The 25,882-nt window shown below is 32.1% G+C and overlaps 1 non-coding gene and 1 pseudogene across 1 annotated transcript; both read right to left on the bottom strand.

Moving 5' to 3' along the window:
• Positions 1–7,589: 7,589 nt before the first annotated feature.
• Positions 7,590–7,661, bottom strand: TRNAP-AGG (transfer RNA proline (anticodon AGG)). The gene has a single exon. It is a non-coding gene; the product is annotated as a tRNA-Pro (tRNA).
• A 1,926-nt stretch (positions 7,662–9,587) lies between these two features.
• Positions 9,588–25,882, bottom strand: part of LOC149557192 (short-chain dehydrogenase/reductase 1-like) — a 45,799-nt pseudogene continuing 29,504 nt past the window's right edge.

Genomic DNA, 25,882 nt, shown 5'->3' with positions numbered 1-25,882 from the left:
ATGTGGGCAAAAGACTTTAGAGGTTTCTCTCACACGAATCAAGAGACTAATGCTTTCATAGAGTCATACCACATGCATATCAAGAGTCACTACTTGACCGACTATTCTAGAAAATTCACAAGGAGAATGGATTGGCTCATTCATGTTCTTCTTCATAGGGTAGAGCCATACTATAAAAATAAGAGATACTTGCAGTTATTTGGGTTTCTAACCAACTTCAAAAAGGAGAGATATTACCTAACTTCTTTGGAGAGATAAAAAAGAATAGCAGATACAGATTGCTACCTATATGACCTTCCTGATACATTTAAAGTTAGAAGTCAAACCATTTCAACCAAATGGTATCTTGTAAGAAAATTTGGACCAAATTTGCAAGTGTGTGATTGTGAGTGGGCAAAAAGAGGTAACACATGAAAACATGTGCTAAAGATTTCAGATCTACTAAAGAGAACCAATATAAACCAGCAAAGTCAAGTGGTTAGTAAGTATCATTTGAGAGATAATTTTAATAATTTATTTTATAAAATTGATTATTATATTGTTGAGACCTACTTAAACTAATCTTAAATACAGATGATGTTACTGCATTGGGTGAGGATTATGGCAAAGTTGGAGAGAATTTTGGTCATAAAAACTATAATATTGGTAATAAGAATGTGTGTTTACAAGTAGATATTAAATTATTTTATGGATAAAAAAGTTAAGTGATTTTTTTCCAATTGTAGATGGTTCTATACCTTCAGAAGATCAAGATGTACTTGGAGTCAACATTGGTGAAGATGAGAGAACTAGTAAGTTTTAATGCCAATTTTTTTCTTAAGAAATATATAGTCTTTTAAAATAGTATTTTGAATTTACAATTTTATTTTTTTACTACAGATTGTGTCAGGTCATTTGATACTTCTCATGATGAACTTCAAAATTGCATTGATTATGTAAATTCATTTATCCAAAATTTGTCAACTAGAGAAGAATATGAAAAACAAATATTCATTCAACATGTTGGGAGATTTAGAAATGAGATACATGCATCTCTTTCTTCAAGTTCCAATTTTGAATCAATTCCTGGCTTAGAGAACATGCCTATGAAGTGAAAGACACTATGGTTTAGTCCAAGTAAAATGCATAAGCATCGATCTTTTCATTAAAAAAAAAACCTATGACTCAAAACTTAAGTGAAAGAGTTGATGAGCATGAAAATTTTCAATTCCCCTCTGTACGCCCTAAAAAGAAAAAGGGAAAAAAAGTCATTAATCGTTCAGGCATAGCAATACAAGGAGAAAGAGTTATTCTGTCACAACAAGGTGAGTACATTTATTTAAAATTTCTTTATTATTTTCAACATATAGCTCAATACTTATTATTTTTATTCCATATGTTGAACATGTGTCAATATAGGTTTGGTTGATCAAGGAGAATCTCCATGACGTCGATTTCCTTTCTCTATTGATTTGAACCAAACAATAATAGATGACACACAAGTACTAGATGGTAATTTACTCACTATTAACTATTTTTATTAAAATTAATTATTTAGTTCACATTTCTAATTGCATTAAATGCTTTATCAAATAACCAAGATGTAGTTTGTGGAGATCAACCATCAACGCCAAAGGTTATTCATCCTCAAACATTTCAAAAAACTTGTGGAAGTAATGGAATTTTGATTTTTCTTATTGTTACATAATGTGATATAGATTATGAGAACAATATTCTGATTTAGAATTTAGTTATGATAGAAAAAATAAAAATTTGAAATTATATTTGATTTTTTAGTTTATAATTTAATTTTATCTAAATGGATGTGTTAAATGTGCATTGTTGTATTAGATGATCAACAAACTGACCAATAATATGGGTTGCCCTTTTCTATTGATCTTAACCAAAACACAAGAAGTGGAGATGGTAAGGAAATTATGAAATGATATTCAATTTTCTAAGACCTTTTTCTTAAATGAATTTTATAACTAACTCATTCATTTTGTAGGTATTGATGATATCTATATGGAGGATTATGGCCAATAAATTTTGAGATAATCATTAAAGTCTATAAAACTTTATATAAACGTATTCATGATTATATTTGTACGGGCATTTTATATGGCTATTTTATAATTCCTCATTAGTGTTCCAATATGTGGTTAGAGTTTGAATATCTAGAAGATATAAAGCAAGCCTTTTGGGTTTCTTAACAATTCTAGTTTACGGATTACACTTTACACATCTTGAATATTATGAGTAATGAATGAGGGTTTTCTTTTCTGTTCTTTCCCTCACGAGCTCTTTTTGAACCATTTTATTTATTATAATATATGGTGATGTTCTGCTCTTGTTAAGAAAAAATAATAACACTCATTGAAATTAGACCACTCGTATGCACATGGAAATTCCACCTCTTATTTTTTATAACTAGTCAATTACTTTTAATAAGTCATATTGTTCGTTCTCTCTCTCTCTCTCTCAATTAATTAATTAATCTTGAGATAATTATTATAGTTTATCAAACTTTATATAAATGAATTATGATTATATTTGTATTGGCACTTTATAATCATAATAATAAATGAATAGAAGCTACGAATAAGATTGGATTGATGAAACCTTACATTTTATATACCATTTGAATTAAAATTATTTGTTAATGGTTTTGTTGTTTAAATTATAAAGATTTTTTTAAAATTAATATATTTTTTCTCAAAAGCAATAGGTCAAAGCCAAGATTTATTATTATTTATCATACAAGACCTCCCAAATAAGAGGCTCACAATTTACCATTTTATTGTAGGCTCTTGCCTTCAATTAATATTTTAATAATATATTAACCAAATTTATTTTTAATTAAAATAAAATTGATTAATATTTAATGATATATCTATTAATTTAATTTTTTAAATTTATTTTGAATAAATGGCATATCTAAATTAATTATAAAGAGGATAAATAATTTAGAAATAGATTTTAGTCAAGAGCCTATAACACAACATAGCATTAGCCTCTCATGTGGGAGGACTTGGCTTTGAATCTACTCAAGCTTAACACATAATAATAGTTAGTTTCAATAAATTATAATAATTAATCTAGGCTTTGGCTGATTACCTATCAAAAAAAAATGTTCAAATAGATTTTAACAATGATATAATATGTTGAAATAAATTAAACAATGATATAATATATTATTTTTAGTCACAATTATTTTCTTTGACAAATAATAATCATAATTATTTTTCCAAATTTAAACAATATATTACAATCTTAAAATTTATAATTGATATATATTTTTCAATATATTAAGAAGCTAATATAATATTTATTATACATAAATATAATATAATACTCTAATTTATAGTATTAAGATATCATTTATTATAAAATACTAATTTAAATTATTCAAGAGTTTCCATTTTGTAGAGAATTTTTAAAATGAATTTTCAAAAAAAAAGTCAACTTAGATTTTAGAATTTTTTTAATAAGATTGTTTAATTATTTTCTAATATGAATTTTAATGTGTACACTTGAATATTTTGACAGACATACATACATATGACAAGAATGTGTTGAATATTTTTTTAATATGAATACAAAACTTTTATTAATTTTTTAAAAGGATTTACATTTTCTTAACATTTAAAATGAACTTTGGCATTTAAATGAATAGCAAAAAAAACATTACTTACGAGGCAAGGATTAAAAAATAAGTAATCTTATTCATTTAGGCCATCCCACTTATTTTGCCGTGGACTGCAAGTCAGTGTCAAATTTGATTTCATGCCGTACAGATCATGTCATGCAGGGGTTGCGGCCATTGAAGTCCTACGACTATTAGCATCTATCAGGGTACAACGTTTCAAGACGACTATGGAGTCAATGATGGGATGCGGATGGGGGATGGCATACCTAGCCAGTCGAAATAATTGGTTGGCTAGCTATTGCCGGGGATATACCCCCCCCATACCTGCTGCTGGCATTAATGCCTATGACAGCTGATACCGCTACTGTCGCAGGTACCAGGCCGACGAGCCTTTAAACACGCCAGTATATATTGATTTCATTTAGTTATTTTATTATTATAATTTTTAATAATAATTTTTATAAATAGGTTCAATTTAATATTAAATTTGTTAATAGTTTTAAATATTAATTTTTAATAATTATTTAAATTAATGTTTTTTTTTTAAAGTTTAATATTATTGCTAAATATTAATAATAAAATTATTAATAAGATTTGAATAATTCTTTATTATTTAATATTTATTAATAAAGTTATATATATATATATATATATATATATATATATATATATATATATATATATATAATTAAATGAATATATATATATATATATATAATTAAATGAATATGATTTAATTAAGATTTATTAACAAAGGAAGTTGTTAATGAGGCTATAAATTTAATCATTGTTGTTAAAAATTAATAATATCGATTTTAATAAAATTGTAATTATTTTATTTAAAATCATTAATGGTTATTTTTATTACTACCCTTAGATTATTCTTTTATGAGATTGACCTTAATAATTAGGGTAATTTCATATATTTGAATTGAATAAATAAATAAGTTATTGGATAGTATAAACTGAGAATCTTCTATACTTAAAACGTACATTAAAACGTAAACTAAAATTTTACTTGCAATCCAATTGTGTATTTTCAAACCAAACCCAGACTATGAAACTGTATTGTTTTGCTTGTATGGGCTATGCTTTGGGATTTTTGAGTTGATTAGATATTGACTAGTCTAGGATGCACACCTGAGGTTTGTGAGATTTCTTCAATACTATTGTTGTGGTTGGATGTCATGATGTGTCTTGTGATTCAAATTGAAAATTATGTTTATGAGGTTTACTTTGGGGAGCATTTATGTGTAATTGGATGGGAGAACCATCTTATTATTAGATTTCCTGTTAAGGAACCGAGTTTGATCTTTATGGGTGTTGTGGTATGGGACACACCTGTGTTTTTATGTGCTTAGGAGAGGTTGTCTAGGTACGTGACTTGGGAGTGGCGTGCAGTAGGGGTCCGAGACCCAAAGTGGTCAGTGTCAGGGTAACCTAATGTGAGTTATGTAATAAGTGATAATCTAGTAATTAAAACTTTTGGGGGGGGGGGAAACACACTAAAAAAAAAGATAAGTTAGAGATATTTGATCCAACCATGCCTAGAATGCTTGTATAGACTAAGGATGGAAATGGGATGATTGCCTCGTCTTCTTGAGAGGGCTTTCTAGTTTCCATGTGTCATATTGAGGGTTCAGGGTTTAGAGTAACTAGTCCAGGGTAACTCAACGCTTGAGGGTCAGAGGTCTATTGAGAGACCAGTCCAGGGTAACTCAAGCAGCCATGTGATGACACTCCCTAGCATGTAGCCTGAGTCTCCTCTATAGATTTTGTGTACCTCTGGTGGTGTACTTATTGTTGAATGTGTTTATTATGGTTATTTACTTTCATTGAGGATGATTGGTGATTCATGGATGATGTACTTTTGACATGTGGTTCTTGACTTGAGGTGATTATCTTTCGTTGACTTTATCTTATGATCTTGGTATTTGGTTTATACTTGGTTCATGTATGATGTTTGGTTAGGTGTTGTTGGTATTGGATAGAGTGTTCTTTCTTTTTGGGTTATCTTATCTTCTTGAGTAGCATGTGTTACCTTTGAGGTAGTTTTGGCTCTTAGGGATTTCTTGCCTAGGAATGTTTTATGTTTGTTTAGCCATATGTGGATCGTTCATTATCTTCCCTACACAGTGGGAGTAGAAGTCTAACTAGGTAACCACACGATCGAGAGGTAGTGTCTTTTTACCATTTGGGTTCCCCTCACATTGCCAGCTGTTGGATGTTCATTGCAGAAGATGTACCTTTATCATTCTTATTTCTTATCTCAGAGACTTCTTTTCAGTGGATGTAATATAATATCATGTATTTTGATGTATTAGTCTCACATACCTTGCGACATGTGCAGTGCATGTTATTTATTGGATGTACTTTCATTGTATTAACTTTACTTATGCTTGCTTATGTGATTATGTATCTGTTATTTCTTTATGATCATGAGGCATTGTACTTAAAACTTAAACTAATTAATTTAAAATTATTGAATGTGACTCAACGTAAAGGAACCCTTGAGGAATTGAAACTATATCTGTAATTGATTATTCGTATTTGATGTGTATGTTCATGTTGCTTCCGCATTAATGTTATCTTGATGTTGTTTAAAACTTTTTTTAAAAAATAGTTCAGTAAACATTGTAACATGTTAGGTTTATTTCTCTTGGGTTCCCGAGCGAAGCGTTACACCTTCTTTACTTCTCCACTTCTACTTTATATTGGTTTGGTCCAACATCTTGTTTAGATCCCAATAAAGATTTTGGAACTAAGCTCAAGTTACTTCTTCCTTTATAAATAGCATGGTCTACACAGCTTGTCTATTTCCTTTTGTATTGGGGACTTATGTTTCACTTGTTGGATCTTGACAAGTGTGTTCTAGAACTAAACTTTATTTCTGCCCAATTAGAAGTCACATGACTTCAAAACTTTCTATAAATACATTTTCTTGCATTGCTCATTGGTTCCACTTTCCATGTTGGGTTCCAACCACACTTCTAGAACCAGCCATGGGCATTGTTGCTTGACTATAAAACATAAAAGGATATCAATTTGACAACATTGTGAAGGAGAACTTGGACATTTGCATGACAAGACAAATGGAAGGATAAATGTGGAAGTACAAGAGAGAAAGAAAAGGTTCCAATTGCTACAAAATTCGATGCTTTCTCAGAACTATGCCTAGGTTCTGACCAACTAAAAAGAACAAGCAAAAGACTTACAATTTTAAGGAAACATGATTCAACTTTTACCATTTTTACTTGTGGGGGAAGTGGGCAACAATTTGTACATCAAATAAATCAATATTATTTTTTGAAAGCGGATATTCTCCACCCAAAAAGCACTTCCCTATGTACCCATAGAAGAACTTATTTTTACATATCACAATAGTTTTTGGTGGAATTTTTACTGATTTGATCCCCATAATCTGCCTACACAGTACTGTAGAATTGTAAAAAATATTATATGAAAATATATTGAACCATGTAAATTGATATTTTTTCAAATCACACTACTCTAATAATTCTTTTAACGCTAGACAGAAACTCCAGTAACAGCACAACATTTGCATATACCTACCATTAGATCCTAATCTCATATAAAATGAATTGGTACTCTTAGAGCTTAAACAAAGTCATCGCACATTATAGATTTGGAATGCCTCTTAAAGATGAAAAATTAAGTAACATTTTGTAGCGTTCAGTTCTCGTAGCAACTACAGGTGGTAAACGAGTTGTAGAAAGTATCCAAAGCATTTGGATTTCATTATGTTCCGACTGTTCAGTTTCAAATTGAGTTTGGGTGGGCACAAATTCAACGAAACTATTGAAATGGTACGTTTTAAGTTTCAACGTGCTAAGAGGTCTGATATATCCAGCATTGTTGAAGTCCAAATAGTTTCGTTTTTAGAAAGAATTTAAAATCAATGATTCATCTTCCGGAAAGGATATATAAATCAATTTCAGAAGGGGCATTCCGAGAATTGAACTCGGGACCTCTCGCACCCTAAGCGAGAATCATACCACTAGACCAAATGCCCTGCCCTACTCTTTACATATAACAACCCATACATTCTATTGTGGGCATTACACTGTTCATTGATATAATTAATATTTAATAGATGTTTAAAATATAATTTATGTGATTAAGTCGAGAGGTTTTCTACGGTGGAAGCATTCATCAATGTAAACTTTTGTTATTTTTAAAAAAAATTGACGTTCATTTAAGTGTCATATATTTTATTATTATTTTTACATCTTTTTGTTGCAAATGTAACTGATAATAATGCATGCAATCAAAATGTAATAACAAAGATTAAAGAGTCACCTGCTCCAAAAAATAATCCCTGTGTTTTAAGAATTTTTATTAATATTTAATGAGAATGGAGGAGAGTGGATGGAGTAGTAGATTAAGTTCATTCATAACCAGTGCCTCTAAAAAAGATGACTGGAGAGTATTATTCAGTTCTGCAACAGATTTCATTGCATATTTTGGGCAAAGATATCCTTCTCGAGGCACCTATTGTTATAAATTATTTGAGTACAGCAACGCTTGAGAAGGATATCTCTCGGCTTATTTTATATATATATAATATATATAAGCTAGTTGTATGGATTGTTAAAAGATTTGTATTTTTATTTTGGAAGGTTCTCCATTTGATATGGATGGTCATTGGAGGCTTTTCTACTGGCTATTTTTATGTGCAGGTGTTATTCCATAAAAAAAAATTATGATTTTCTGTATTGTTGGGGGTTTTGTGGCGCTCATGACTTTGCCTTTGATTAAAAAACAGCAAACTCAAGTGAATGTTAGGTCTTTGAATCTTTAATGGTTGGAAGTGTAGCAGGTATCAAACATTATACTGATTTTAGTTTGAATGGTACAAGGTTTGATGTCTGTACAACCTGAGTTGGCCTAGTGGTGGAGCACTTGTATTCTTGAAAGAGAGGTCACAAGTTCAAATCCCACTGGGGGGTAGGGTATGTACGCCTCGTTCGTAGCGCCAAGCGCCTCTCGAAAAAGAGTACGAGGTAGTCCCATATCACTATCACCATATGTAAACCCAAAAACTATGGCATAGTGTCGTGCACTATAAAACCCACTTACTTACTTCTCCTCCATCAATTATTATATAGAATTTTCTTCAATGTTATTTGTCTCCTCAAGAATAAGGATGGGCAATACATAGATGGCTCTTTATCTAGAGACAACAATTTCATATTCCAAATCATTGAGTTGGACGCTGAGCTTAGCACATTGATTCACCCAAAATTGGGAATTCAAAAGTACCATTATCTATTTCTAGTTCGAGGGGTTTTTTTTATGGTTCATTTGATTTTTTCAACAATTTATATGATCAAATATTCATTTTGAGGGAATTTCTATAATTCATTTGATTTTTTTCAGCAATTTATGTCTTGTTTTCATGATATGAGTAATTTATTTTTGAAGAGCTCAAAAGGAAACAATTCCAAATCAATAGTTAATGACACTACTTATTGAACAGTATATTTCTATAAAGTTACAAGCATTTAAAACTGAACCACTTTGACAACACTCACTGATATTGTTAAGACAAATAATTTCTGAATGTAACTAACTCTAGTTGAGATTTAAAATAAAAAGAAATGTGAGCTTCATTAGTGCAAATAGATTTACTGCTTCCACTTCAAGATGAGTTATGTATATCAATGTATGCATAGAGATGAGTCACAGCGAATTTTTATCAAATTTTCAAGATGAATTCTTTACCATCTAAATGATTTATGATAGAAAACAATAACAAGAACTCAGCTAAAAATCAGAGCTTGATAGACATCATATATATTAATATATACATAATTCACTTCAACTGATATGATATCAGTCATCATTAACCATTTATTAATTTTGCTATCACAAGTGAACTGCCCACTAAATGTCATGGGCCAGTTGGTATTCCCCAGTTAATTGAGCTATAAACATTTTAGTTCCCTTGGTGTAGGAAAAAAGATAAAATTTTGTTTATAATTTATTTTGGGAAATCAAGAACTGACTCTGTAATGAAATCCCCAAGCTCTCCTTGTATGAATATTTGGCCAGTTAGAAGGTGAGGAGGAGGAAGCAAGGCCACTTTCACTATATTTGCAGCCCCCACCAAAGGAGGTTCCCCAGCTCCATTAAATATCAGATCTGTCTTAATTAACCCTGGGTGCACACAATTAACATATATAACCTTCTCCTCATTTGTGGGTGCTAGCCTCTGTGCCAAAATCCTAGAATATGCATTCAATGCCATTTTGGACACTCTGTAAGTTGCATGTTTCTCAGGCCATACATTGTTAATCTTCTTTGGATAACTACCACTCTTAACATCTTCAAGAAATCTATAGACCACATTATCAATGAAATCTTCTGTTAAAGTCTCAGTTCTTGAAAGTTTCTCCCTCAAATCAGCATCCTTCAATTTCTGTTTCAAGAGAAATGAGATAATAAAGTTAAATCTATTAGATTTTTACAATCCATATTAAATGTTTAAATTTTTTCTGAGACCGTACAATCGATCTGAGAAGAAGTTTAAATAAGATAATAAAATGATTCAAGAAAGATCATTGAGAAAAAGAGGGGTAAAAATTTATTAAGACAGAAAGAATTACAACAAGGAAAGCTCAACAATTTGCTCTGTCCTGAGCAACAAGTTCATCAAATTCTTGTAACAGATCAAGGGGAAGCTGCCCCCTATTCATAATATTCCAGGCTCGGAGCATAGACAGGAGCCCAGTTGACCAAACAATCAACAGCTCTATTCCATTCACGAAGAAGGGTTGAAATTACCTCAAGAGCGCCATAGGTGGAGGAGACATTGACAATCCTGGATTGTGAGGGAAGCAAAGGAAGTAGATGTTTTATGGTCCTCTTAACACCAAAGTAGTTTGTTTCAATGCATTCCTTGGCTGTTTGATAGTCCACAGTGAAAACCTCTGTTATAGAGTCATTCCTCTGATCAAGAAATGATCAAATTAGGGTATTATATATGATAATGGAGCTAAACTGTCAACAGTGATATTGGCATTTTAAAACTACAATTGGCTTGTAATTTCTGTTAGGAACATGGAAAATGAATTCAAATATTCAATAAAGCTTTTAATAAACTGAAAATAACATACCATTGCCTCCACAAGAGATATTTGATGAGCTTTCAAGTATTCCGTATCAATCTTGACACCATTTAGGGCAGCGTTATTAATCTGTAATTTCCGCCCATTAAATTGTTTACTCTATAGCAGCTATCATCTTTGAAAAAGATTAAAATACAAATTTAAATGTATGAAAATGTTTTCCTTCTCAGTTATAAATATGATTATTTTAAAATGGTTTAGACAAATTCTATCTATACTTTTTTTGAATAATGTTATTTTGTAAATTTTAATATATTTTTTATTTTATTTTAATATCATTTTATATAATGTATGATTTTGTTAGAGATATAATCTCGTTGATTTTTTTCCAAATAGTTTTCTTATTTTAATATTTATAATATGTTATTTTTATAATATTTGTTTTCTATTGAATTGATTTTAATTAACTTTTATAGTAATAAAATATTTAAGTTTGTATTGATTAGTGAATTGTTTGTATTGGAACATTTATGTACGTATATCCACATACATATATATTTCAAAGAAATTTATACATGTGTATTTATATGTATATATATAATTTATTTGTTGATATTATATATATACAAATATGTACAAGTCATAATTGTCAAGCTATGAAATAGGTAATTTTTTAAAAAAGTACGAAACATTCAAAAAATAATAATTGTTCATCAAGCTCATCTCTTTTACAAATGATTTGAAGAAATACATTTCATCTAATTTATCTTGATATTTTTCCGCACTATCATATACATGAATTCTTCCCAACAATCAACTAGCCATACATAGACATTAAAATGTTTGCTACACTACAACTCATTCACATTGATTTTTTATGTGTGAATTAGTTTTGTTCTAGCAATAAAGTTTGCATTTCAAGTTCCCGAGGTGAGAGTCAAGACTAAGATTGTGTTTACTTAAGGAAGGATTTTAAAAACACGATGCATTCTTTAGAAAATAAGTTTTTGATATTATATTCATACCACTTCTCCTTGTCATTTCAAACATAAACAACTCTTAGTATCCTTTTTTTCCCTTGTTATCTCTTGAAAGAACTCTTTGGAAGTCAATTTTGGAAGATGGAGTGGCAATTTAGTGATCTCTCACATTGTTTGAACTCTTTTAATTTTTTTTTACATGAAATAACCCGATTCAAATCTCCCTTCTAGTGAAGATAAAAGTAATAAAAGGGTGACAACCTAATCTGTAGTGTTACTAAAGAAAAATATAGGTAGGACCCAAAGATGGAAAAAATAGTATCCCCATATCTTTCCTAAACATGAGATGTTTATGAGGCCATAAAATTTTGCATTAGAGGAGAAAGAAGGGGTATCATTAGAAAATGATCAAAGTTTTTAAAAGACACCATTAAGAACAAGAGGATGATTTCTATTAAGGATAAGGTGAGGAATAATGGAGAATCCAAATTTAAAAAGATATTTATGTATCTATTGATAGTTAAGGGAGAGTTGAAGTTAAGCATTCAATTTCATTGAGGAACTGGATCTAGAAGATTATGCAAAGCATATTGAGGGCATTTCTTTCCAAGTTGTGTATGAAAAACTCCATCCCACATTTAAGTAGAAGAATATTACTAAGAATGATATTTGAAATGTCCATGCCTTGGAGATATTGCAAAGGATATTGAGGGTATTTCTTTATAACGTGTGTATGACATAACCCCTCCAACATGTAAGTAGAATAATATTTATAAGTAAATATGTAAAACAAGGTATGTGTCCTCAAGAAGAGTCCAAATTTCTTAAGGCCATTCTAAGTCAGTGCATCAATGTTGGAGGAGATTAAAATTTTGTTGACAAGAGTAAGTAGTAGAAAGATTTGGGAGAACCCTTCAACACTTCTTGGAGACCAATAATGATATCTAACATTGGAAGTTTTAAAGATTAAAAAGATAAGACTTGTAGGCTTAAAGAAAAATGGAGAAGTTGGAACTAAATATGACCTCCCTTAAATATAATACAATTAAACTCAAATTATCACTAAATTAAATATTGCATTAGTTGAAGGTCTCTAGATAGCTTAGTCAGGATGAATCTAGGACAATAATAATGGATTTTGATGGTACCTCAAAATAAATCAAAAGGCTCTCATGGACCCCCTCACCTTGAAGTCAATACCTTGAGTGATCACTTGTAATAATTAAAGGAGGAATGTTGGCTAAAATATCCTTAATAGTATGGTAAGCCACAAGATCTAATCTTCTTGATCATGTTTTCTATTTAAAGCTTTACTTCTATTTTATTATTAATATGTTGTCTATGCTTGTAGTGTTTTTTGTTTCTTAGTTGACCATGATGGCCATTCTCATTCTAATTATGGTATTTATTGTAAAAGGGTTGAGGTCTTTTACCTTTAACTTTTCTTTTGTACAAAAATGTTTCAAAAATGTTTTTCTCCATGTCTAATCTAGACATCTTCACTATGAATGGAACTATTTTATTTGTAAAATAAATGTAAAGAATACAATACTTTTTAAGGTGGGACATTATATCTTTGAAAAGGCAATCTCAAGGGTTGCATAGATTTAAAGTGTTGTTTCTAAGTGATTTCATTAGAATTCTACAAGGATCTTGGAAATTGATTGTGAATCAGAAAATTGTAACATGGAGGTTTAGAAAAAGGAAAACTACCACGAGGATGCCACATAATAGGGTTTGATCAAAGAGGTTTTCATCAAAGAATGTTTGGTTGAAACTAGTTGAAGTGAAGCACCTAGCATTATGTATCCCATATTGAACTTCTAATTAAATTATTGAATAATCATGATGTTTGGTTGAAGCTACTTGAATTGAATCTCATAGCTTAAATATTGAAATCATAATAGAAAATTAATGAATAATTATGGACTTAAAATGATTATTTTCATCGAGAAGACTAGAGATACTACATACTTGAAGAAAAATTCTTAATTAAAACCACTTCTACATTCGACTCCTTTAAAACTTCTATTTTGTTAGATGAAAAATTTTGTCCACTTGCACTTTCAAGACCATAGACTCTCACACATCATATTATCTTAATGCACAAGGACCTCTCTTTCTTGGTTTTGTAGAAATATCAAAAATAAGGATCAAATCTAACTTTTATACCAAAACTACCATGGGGATCTTCAAATAAAGGTTGTTTGATAGAAGTCCATTCAATTGAGCTTATTTTTGCCACAAGATGAGATGTGTATGAAACTTAGGTTCGACCAGATGCAATTCAAACAAGGGCATTTATCATCAAAAGTTAATAATTTTGAGAACAAATTTCTTTTCTTTTTTTCATTTTTTGAAATAGTTATATCCATAAGACTATATTTTTTTTTATAATTGGTCACTTAAATAAAAATATACAAATATTTAAACTTCAATTATATAAAAGTAAGGAAAATATGTAAACTTTAAGTATATAAAAGTAATCTTGAGATGCCAATTTAAGAGCAATTTTATTTTTCAAATGTCTAGAAATACACTTCGTATATTTCTCTAGAATAAAATATAATAATCTTGCAAAGTATGATTTTTTTCTCTTGATGTGTTAATAAACTTGAACAAGGTTTAAATAAAGGTCTTAAGCATTCAATATACATGCAAATTTATATTTTAGATATGCAGTTTAATTTATAGTAAAGAATGTTATTATTTATTCACAAATAATAGTTTATACATTTTCCTATGATTATATTGTTCACACGACAATACCATGATAATTATGTGTTTGTGTTGTGACTATAACAATTGTATTATTTTAATATTTGTTAGATATTTATAAAATATTTGATTTAATAAAAATTTATGAGACCTCTTTATTTTTTTCATTTAAGATCATCTCTCAAATTGCTCACATATGCATTTTGGTTTCAATGTGAGAAATGTATTCACTTAGTACTTATTTACAATAATATGAACTTGTCAATGTGCTTATGTAAGTATAGTATTTGAACTTTTAAGTCCTATGAAAATTAATTGAATTTATCTTTTAATTTTTTTTGTTGTATTTATATTAAATTTACAAACAAAATTTATTATAAAATAGGTTTCTTAATATAATAATTTTCATATAATTATAATAATCCAGGATCTAGAGGCCAATCAATAGAAAAAGAAGAAGAGATAGATGATATGGGCAAGAATAAATTGTATTCTTATCGATAGTGGAATAATAAATCGACTAAATTAAAATACTATTTAACTTATGGATTTATTTGCATAATATAGATGTTCCTCTTATATAGGTAAGACACTACAAGACCATAGTGAGAAGAAGATAACTTATCACTTACACAAGGTATGATCAAATGTCTATAATACATGTGTGTATGTTGGGGGGGGGGGGGGGGGGGGGGGGGAGGGATACATAATTAGAATTTGTACTAGCCTAGTTTAGGGCAATAGAACCCAAGACCTTCTAAAAGTGACAGTACTGAGTTATCATTGTTTTATATGTGTTTCTTGGTACCTCTATTATAACATATATAATACTTAATTTATTTAAGTTAATTATTTTTTTAGTTAAGAAGAAAATCAGTAAAATGAATTAACTAAATTATTTATTAAATAAATACCTATCTTGTATGGTTCAATAGTTATTTCATTGGAAGAAACTCCTCCAACCATCTAACCACGCTGTAAAGGAGAGAATTGCATCGATTACGAAGATGAGGATAGAGGATTGATAGCCATTCTCAAAGAAAACAATTTTGAGCCTTGAAATATGTCTAGTTTTTTTTTTGTAGAGTACAAAGTGAGAAGAAAGAGACCTAATTGAGGATCCCCTCTCTACACATTATGTGAGAATTAGAATTATTTAAATAAAGGACCTAAGTAATTGGAGGACTTGGATGGATATTAGAGTGCAAAGGTACAAGACATCTCCAATAGGTATCTCCACAAGACTCCAAGTAGGATTTGGAACCATGAATAATTACCATGTGTTTGTGTGTATGTTATATTATCTAAATTTGTGAAGGTGAATTTTAAATGTGTGTGTTGTACACAATCATTGAAGTTGTGATTGGAAAATGCTATAGAAAATTTTTGTGTATTATATTGTTACAATTTGAAAATGAACTATGTATACATGCATGTAGGATATTTTTTCCTTTTTGTAGATTTGTTGCTTCTGCATTTAAGTATACCCTTCTTATTTGGAAGTTTGGGGGAAATGGTCTATCTACTATTATAATTATCATTAAACCTAGATTGTAATCATCCTCTTTTTTTCTTTATGTATGGTCTTTCTATGTTGGCCTACACCTATTCTAAGGATTCTTTAAACAAGGGACTCCAATATCAACCTAGCTAGTCAATTTGTAGACCCTATGCTCCTTTGAAAATCCCCAAATAAATATTGGTTGCATCTAGATTGACCATATACCTTCGACAAGCTGTAAACTCCTTAATCTTTGTTGGTCTACACCTACTGTGAGGACTCTTTAAGGAAGGGACTATAATCTCAACCTAGCCAGATAATTTTTTAGACACTAGGACCCTCTAGGCATCCCCAAACAAACATTGGTTGCATCCATATTGACCATAAACCTTAGACAAGTGGTAAATTTTCAAGCTTCACCAGTTAGTTAAATCATGTATCTCAAGTCACCTATATGCTTTCATAAGTCATTTTCAGTGTCCCAAAATTCTTGAGTTGCATCCAAAGATTCCTGAAACACTTTTAGTATCTTGAAATTCCTAAGCCACATCCATGGATTCCTAAGTCATTTTTTCAGTATTGTAGAAATCCTGAGTCACATCCAAGAATTCATGAGTTATTTCTGGTATGGTCATAATTGCATTATAAGTTTTCTAATCATTCCAAACTTGGACAAGAACCTTGACACCATTTAATATTGGATTTTTGGGGGGTTAGGACTTATACTACATATTTTGGACCACATGAGGATTTATAAACCCAATGATTAGGCACCTTGATGTGAGATCTAGTACTCTAGATAACATGATTGAGTAGGGTTAACTAGGCACACTAAGTGAGTGGCTCATCCAAGGTACTAGGGCCTTTGTGATTGGTTGGAGATATGCCTATGGGTGAGTTTCCAAAGTTAATAAAAAACTTAATATAACATAATTGGGAATTAGAGAGAGCTAAAACTTATGAACAAAGATAAAATAATGACTCAGTATGCATAATTCATGTTGGAGTACAAAGGTCATGTGTGATCTCTTAGATAAGGTTTGAAGTGTAGGCACCATGGTCCATGGTTGTTTGGAAAGATCCCAACAAGAAGGGTTATGTGATGAAACTCGCCTACCACACTCTAGAGACCTTACTTTGTTGCTATGAAGTTTTGGTACTTGTGTTAATGTGTTATGTTTTATTTTCCCTCTTCATGGATTGTTATTGGAAGGAATGCTTCATAACCTTAGATTGTCTTAGATATTGTGTGGAACTTGGTTCTATCTCTTAGCATGGGGAAGTGGAACTTTGTGGTTTAATGTGGTTTGGTGGAAAATATTATTGAGGTATTGTTCATGGTTCAAGGGTGGACTACTTTTGATCCTTGATTGGTAGTTGTTGAAGATGTTTCCATTATATCATGTATTTGATAACGTTGTAAAGGAAATGTATTGAATCTATGTAAGCCCTTGAAAGGTGATGTTATGTAAATATATTTTTGAAGAAAAGAAATTTAATAGGGAAGGTAGTCTTAAGATAGAGGGAGTTTATCATTATGTAATATTGAAATGCAAAACTATGCTAAAAATTCTTACCCTATCACTCTATGACCATTTATATTGTAAAGGTATAATTATATTTTAAATGGAAATAAAATTATACGTTATAATTTTATGTTGCAGGAAAATAAATTATTAGTTTAACTCTTGATTAGATTTTTTTTTTGGGGGACAAAGTGGCAAGCAACCGATAAATTAATATATAACATTGGTTTAAGGTTCATGAGGGAAAGAACCAGCAAGAAAACCCCCAATCCCTACCAAATACAGAAATTACAAAGTTTACAATTCCTAGATGAACCCGATATAGTGTACAACAAGATAGAGAAGTCATAAGAAAATCTAGAATGCCCATATTGGATGTGGTACAATCAATGTATCTAGACTTCTATGAATGATTCTAGCTAGCAGTCAAACAATTCCTGGGCTATAATAGACTTGTTGAGACTACACATAAATAGGTCAGAAGTTAATCAAAATAGGTAGCCAGTGGCATTGAGTCGTGATTGGCATGTTGTTGAATCTATGAAGAATCATAGGTTGTGAACCCAGTACGAAGAATCATAGGTTGTGAACCCAGTACGAAGAATCATAGGTTGTGAACCCAGTACAAAACCCTTGTCTAGTAATCACCAAGTTATATCGTTCAACATGGAAATGCTCATAAAGGAGTGAGAGCATTACTATACCAGAATCAAAAGGGAGGGGAGGACGCCAAAACCTTCATAAGAAAGTAACTAGCATCGAAGATCCAAACACTGGTGGGACAACATCATTTGAAGTATATACCATCCATATCACCAGCATATCACCAGCAACCCATGCGTAGAAAGGACATACCTGAGCTTGCGGACCACCCAGAAAAAAGGATACTATACTAGCATTTGAAGACAAAATCTGCAAGAAGTATAAGAAGTCAGTCGCAATAGGCAAGAATACAAGGCACTGAAATGGAGTCGCAAAACAAAGTCTGCAAGAATGTGCGAAAACGCTCATGGCAAGAAAAATACAAGGCACCCATTAATCGTACGAAACAAGAACAATACTAAGACCTCAAAGAAAAATATGCCAAATGGATGTGAGGAATTGGTTGTGTTGAACAAAACTCTTCAGTGCAAATTTATTTTTCCATTGGGACTAAATGGCACCCACCCTCATCCTTATGTAGTTTCAGGTTGGAGAATGCCGCTTAAAAAATGGCAATGTCAACAAATTCATTAGACTGGATAGTATCCAAGGAAGTAGCAACAACTGAATGAGAATGAGAATAACCAATTTTGGGGGCACAAAATTCACACGAAGCTACAAGCGATAGGCGAATCGCTAGGTATGGAATTTGTGACCAAGGATGGTCACAATAGCCCTTAGCTTTGAAAAGGTTGCAAGATGTAATTCAAAAGAAAGTGCTTGACCCACATGTTGTAGCATGTGCCCAAGTGGGTGAATGTGGTGAGTTTGAGTAGATATTTTCAAACTATCCATAATAAGCTTAAAATCACAGTTAGCTTTCAAAGGTTCCCGTGGGAAAATGCTAGCAATAAATTCACATCCACTTCAAAGGTCATATTGTTTAATAAGGTCCAGAAGCACAATGGAGGTCTTAATCTGAGGACATATTGTGTAATCAATATTGTACTCAAGGTCCTCCCAACATTGAACAAAGTCCATGATGAGGGATAGAAAGATTGGCGCCAATTGAGTCAGGAAGATGAACCTTTTTTTAGTTAGAGTGAGAACATCCTCTCCAATGATGCAGTTTATAGCACTAAGACAAAATGGGCATGAGTGTGTGAACACTTGGGCCACCTAGGTGTTTGAGATGGGGTCCTCGAATGGCCTTTCCCAATCAACAAATGACAACTGAATTCTAAAATTCCTTGGACAGTATTCCATAGTTGGAAAAGGGGAAAACAAGTAAAGAGTGAATAGTACCCAACAAGAATGGGTATAAATAGAACCCACAAAATGGCATTGGGAAATACACCATGACATGTCGAGGGTGTACTTCATCAAGCAAGTTACCATCCAAGATTAAACCAACATCTCCCACATCTAAATCGTCAAACTCCATAAAGGACTATATGAAATTTATTCGCAATAACTGCACTTTCCATCTTTAAGCAACATTGCAATACAAGATGATAAGTGAGCAAAGTGGGTTGAAATGGTTTACTCCACAAAACTCCATAAAGGACTATATGAAATTTATTCGCAATAACCGTACTTCCCATCTTTAAGCAACATTGCAATACAAGATGATAAGTGAGCAAAGTGGGTTGAAATGGTTTACTCCACAAAATTCATATGTATGTGCAGCCAAATATTTTGATGATGCTAAAGTTCACCTTTAAGTGTGTCATCCTAACATTAGGTTGCACACGCAGGTGCAACGTCATGTGTCATGATTAGATGTTGTACATTATGTCATAATCTCTTACTTTGTCTTAAGTAGTTATAGGTTATGGAAAAGATAATGAGGATAAAAATTAATAAATGAAAGGAAAGAGAATCAAGTATCATTGTATTTGATATTGATTTAATGGTTTTGATATAGGTATTTTAAAAAGCTGTAAAATAAATAAATAAACTAAATGGTTAATAAAAGATATAAATCTTTGAATAACATTAGGGAACCTAAAGGGGCATAAGTAAACTTGGTGTTAGATTGAACTTAAGATGAATAATAAATATTTTAATAGTTAAAATAATTTTAATCACTTTATTTGTCAACTTTAGACCTTGTCCTTTCGCATTCCCTAAAGGAGCATAACATCTGGTATCAAAGCCCTAAGTTGCTATACTAGAAGCTCTAGGTTCTATCAAGTTCTTCTTTGAGTATAAAGAAACTTAGAAAATTAAACTAAACCTAAATACATCATATCACGGTTCATTTTCTCTAACCTATGGAAGAGCTAAGGATGGAGCTCAAAAATCTCCTCCTAGATCTCCACAGGAAAGTTCTCAAGGGGATTAAGATGAAGCACATAATTAGCAGTTTGGTAGGAAAGAAAGAAATATAAATAAAGAGTTTGAGGGTTCCTAATTGATGCAATAATTTTTTCAAACGCTCAATCATATAGAGCATAAAGTGAACCATAATGAGAATCACTCCCACCATAATAATTAGGAAATGGATAAAAGCCCTAGAAAAACAACTAGAACATAGGAAGAGGAAACCTTAGTTAGAACTCATATGAGGGATTTACAAAAGATTAAGGTACCTAATTTTTATGAGGATGAACGAGGATCAACAATAGACACATGGTTGTTTAATCTTGAGAGATGTTTTACCATACATCCCTTTAGCAGTAACATCAAAGAAAGATGTAATACCATGAATTTATGGAAATTTGTCTCATCTTGGTGGCATGTGGAAGAGTAGAACTAAGAAGTTAATATTAACACTATTTGAGCTTGGGAACTTTTCCTAGAAAGATTAAGGACCTATTCCTATGAGATCAAAGAAAGGTAGGGCTGAAGAAATTTGAACCTCTTTAAACAGTTATCCATGTCAATAATAGAGTATGAACAACTTTTTTATGAATTGAAGCCTTACTCAAGATACAAATATGATGGCCCCATGATTGTACAACACTTTATAAGAGGTATAAATTGCTAGATAGAAAGAGGAGTAATTTTTTTACACAAAACTCTTTAGAATAGTGTAGCCAAAGATTTCCTAGTAGAGAGAAATATAAATTTTGGTTTGGGTGGCCATTCCAATAGTCAGATAATCAACCCTTTTTAGGTTCAAATGGAAATCAAACATAGGGTGGATCTAGATTTAAGAATAACCAATTGTCTTCAGGGTTGGGGGGGGGGGTGTGGGGTTGCACATATTTAGAAAAGGATGTTTCATAAAAATAATTAGAGTGGTGGCAAGTATAATCAGGCTTATAACAATCATTTCTTGAAATATAAATTTAACTCTCAGCCATTAATAATTCGCAAAATGTTAGAAAATGGAATAACTAGCAGTTTGGTGCTTCTACTAGAAGGACTTTGTGAGAAATGTAGGATGTTCTACTTGTGGGAAACATGAACATATTGTAGTTAACTATCCTCAGTGTATCAATCTTATTTCAAATAAAAAACACACAATCTCAAAACCCATAGTAGGGGATGGAGGAAGGTCACATAGGATATTTTCTTTAAAAGATCAAAGACAAGCTAATCACCAAGACAATCTTATTGAAACTTTGAGTTCATTAAAGAGTAAATAAATCTCTATCCTGTTTTATTTTGGTGTAATTGATTCCTTTATATCATCAACCTTTATAGAAGAGTATGAGCTAGAGGAAGAAGGGAGGGGAGTTGAGTGGCAAGTAGAACTAACTCCTAGAGCTAAGATAACCATAGACTTGTGTGTCTAAAATTGTGAACTAGAATTAGGATGCTTCACCACCACAATAGACCTTTGAGTGATTCCTCTTGGTTCTTATGTGGTAGTCCTAGGAATGGACTATTTGGAATGCCATAAAACTATTGTAAAATGTTAGAAGAAGACTATTAAATGTGTGCATGATTTTGGTGAGCATAAACAGATAGTTGGGATTCAACGAATTGTCTCTCTTCGTGTGATTTTAGTAATGCAACCCAAGTGATGCATCATAAGGGATGCCATTTTTTTTGTGGTCTTAATAAATGACCTAGATGAAGGGGAAGGATAAGAAGTAACATTTCATCACCCCCTTCTTCAAGAATTTATGAGCATGTTGCCTACAAAGATTGCTTGGATGCCTCCTAAAAGGGATATTGACATTCAAATAGATTTGGTGCGAGGAGCATAACCTAGTTCTAAGGCTCCCTATCAGATGACTACTCGAGAGTTAACTAAATTAAGATTGCAATTAAAAGATCTTTTGGATAAGGGTTTTATCAGACCTAGTGTGTCTATGTGTGGTGGTCAAGTTATTTTTGTTAAGAAAAATGATGGTTCTCTCAAATTATATATCGATTATTGACAACTCAATAAAGTTGCTATTAAGAATTGGTACCTACTGCCTTGTATCAATGACTTGTTTAATTAAATAAAGGAAGAAATACTATTTTATAAAATTGATCACAAATCTGACTATCACTATTTATGGATCTACAAAGCAAACATCATGTACATCATATAATTTTTTTGTTCAATATGGTCATTATGAATTTATGGTGGTACTATTTAGCCTTAAAAATGTTTCTTCAATGTTCACAAGTTTAATAAATGTAGTATGCATGACCTTCTAAGACATATTTATGATAGTCTTCTTCAATAACATATTGGTATACTCTAAGATAATGGAAGAGAATGAGAAATATTTGTGATAGGTGATGTAATGCCTATGGGGAATCAATTTTATGTCAACTAAGAGAAATGTGAATTTGTCCAAATAGAAGTTAAGTATCTTGGGCATGTGATCTCAAGGCAAGGAATAGGAGTAGACTATACAAAGATATAAGACATAATGAAGTGTCTAACGCCCACCAATGTTTTAGAAGTTCATAATTTCATGAGTCTAGGTAGCTATTATAGGAGATTTGTCATGGGATTTTCTAGAATAGTACACCCCATCAAATCGATGTAAATAAAAGGGATTTAATTTATCTGGATAGAGAAATATGAGGAATATTTTCACTACTTAAAGGAGAAGTTAACTAATTTCCCTGTTTTGGTTGTACTTGATCCTTGAGAAAACTGTGTAGTTTGTACAAATGTCTCCTTGATAGGTATATGGGTGGTAATCATGAAGAAAGTTAGAGTTATTACTTATGAGTCTAGAAAATTTAAGGACCTTGAGTTCAACTACCATGTACATGACTTGGAGCTAGAAGTGGTAGTACATGCCCTAGTTCGATGGAGACACTTTTTGGTAATTCATAAGTTTGAACTCCACATAGATCATCGTAGTCTACAATACAAATTTTCTCAACCTACTTTGAATATCAAATAATGTTAATAGAAGGAAATTCTTTGTGATTATTATTTTGAAGTCAGATATATTCAAGGTAAAGAGAATGTTGTGGCCAGTGCATTGAGAAGGAGACATGAACTATCAATGCTTCTCTCAGTACCAATTTGAGGGGGCAAATTTTGCAAGATCTCTCTTTCAAAACTTGGTATTAGGAAGTAAGTGCGAAGTTGCAATCATGAAGACCCTTACAAAGGTAGTTCATGGGATACTTTCCTTGGGGCACCGTATTAACCACCATCAACAACAGTTATTGTTACAAGAATCCCTGGAAGTCTCAAACATGAGACATTCTATATATTACAGCGCACAACTTCTATTGTGTTTATGAGGCCATCCCAATGACTGCATACAAGTCAGTGAACTTGTATATCTATCGATTTGCATGTTAATTATTGTTAGTTGGACAGCTGTTATTTCTAACTCGGGAATAGCAGTAGTATTTATGGGTAGCTTGGACAGCTGTTCGTCCTTATCTATGAATAGTAGTTGTATTTATGGGTGGTTTGGACAGCTGTTTGTCCACTTGCCAAGAATTAGTAAATGGTTATTATTTACTAATTTTAGAGATTCCCTTTTGGACACCTTGCAACCAATTCTATTATTGACTGTCAAGTTGTCTTAATCTCAGCCGTTGGTTTGATTTAATCTCGGTCATTGGTTTACCAATAGGAGTAGTATAAAAAGGGGTCATTGGGTCATTTGGATAAGAAGTTCTGGAGAAACGTTTGTAGTGTTAGCAAACAGTCTTGCAGTGTTAGCAAGGGCGCAGTGTTAGCGTGGGAATAACAGTGGGGAATATTAGCGGGATAAATTAAGAGGTTGTCGAAGTTCTGCCAATAAGAGGCAAGGAATTTTGTATCTCTTGATTTGCTGAAGTTTAATATAATTCCTCATTTGTAGAACTGGTTTTCCCTTAGGGGCTTTTCCAGGGACAATTTTTTCAAAAATATTGTGTTCATTGTGTTGTTCATTTCTTTCCGTATTATAAGTGAAATTGCAGTTGTGTTATTTTTCGATATTAGCTGGAAATTTGTTTTCAGAAGTTTAATAATCATTTATGATAGGAGATTAATAATCAGTGATTGCAATAGTTTGATTTTTCACATGGTATCAGAGCATTGTTAAGGGTAGAAGAGTTTTTTTCCTAGGAAAGAAATTTTGATCTCTTTAGATTTATTATTGCTTTAAACCCTTGAGATGGCTTCAGCTGGTTTGAGAGATCAGGAGATTGGATGGTGCCTCAAATTTTGGTGTCTGGAAGGCCAGAATTTCTTTATTGTTGGAAGAGAATGGTATCAAGGATTATGCTACCAGTGGTGTACCTGTACCAACAGATGCAACACAGCTTGCAACATATAGGAAGGATGATGCCAAAGCGAGGAGGATTATCCTTAATGGTGTCAAGGATCATATTGTTCCACATATCTCGGAGCTAGATACAACAAAGAAGATGTGGGACACCATTCTAAATCTGTACCAAAATGCTACCACCAACAGGAAGTTGATTCTCAGAGAGAAGCTAAAGAATACTCGAATGAATTAGGGAGAAGACGTCACAAGTTACCTCACCAGGCTCAGACTTGTCAAGGATGAGTTAGCAGATGTTGGAGATAGCCCTAGTGATGATGAGGTAGTGAGAATAACCCTAAATGGGTTTACTAAACAATGGAGTGTCTTTGTTCAAGTTGTTAGTGGACGACATACTTTACCGAGTTGGGATCGACTATGGACTGATTTCACTCAGGAGGAGTTTAGACCTAGTCTTGTCAATGGGGCCAACAAGAGTCAGAAAAATGAGGTGGAGCAAGAGAACGTTGCCCTAGCGGGTAAAGGGAAAGCAAAGAAGGGATCTAGCAAAGGATCAAATTCACAAAGTGAAAAGAAGAAGAAGGACCTTTCTAAGGTCAAGTGCTTTGGATGTCACGAGTTTGGCCACTATGTCAGTGATTTCCCAGAGAGGAAGAAGGGTAAGAAGCAGGTGGCAGCTTCAGCAAGTGCAGAAGAACTCTCCAGTAGAATGGAAGATGAGTTTGCACTCATAGCTTGTATGGTTAGCTCAACCTCACAGTGTGTTTGGTATATAGATAGTGGGGCGTCATTTCATATGACAAGAGTTAGAGAGTACTTCTCCAGTTACAAGGAGGAGGACACCAACATCGAGATTTCTATGGGAAACTTGTCCAAACTCAACCCTGTTGGGAAAGGGACTGTTCAGTTTTAGAGGGAGAATGGAAAGATAATTCCACTTCATGATGTGTTATATGTGCCAGGCTTAGGTATGAATTTGATTTCTGTATCTATTCTTCAGGATAAGGGGTATAATGTACTCTTTAGAGGGACACATGTGTTGATTAAGAACAAGGATTGGAAATCACCCATAACTATTGGAGTTAGGAGTGGTCGCCTTTATAGATTGCAGTTTGATACTCCTAAGGCACTTATGAGAAACAATAATCCTAGAGATCT

This window comes from Cupressus sempervirens, chromosome 5 (genome assembly GCF_028749045.1).
Source record: "Cupressus sempervirens isolate cs-2001-9-10 chromosome 5, ASM2874904v1, whole genome shotgun sequence".
Taxonomy (NCBI): domain Eukaryota; kingdom Viridiplantae; phylum Streptophyta; class Pinopsida; order Cupressales; family Cupressaceae; genus Cupressus; species Cupressus sempervirens.
The sequence above is the reverse complement of the archived record's forward strand: the minus strand, read 5'-3'. Positions and strand labels throughout refer to the sequence as shown.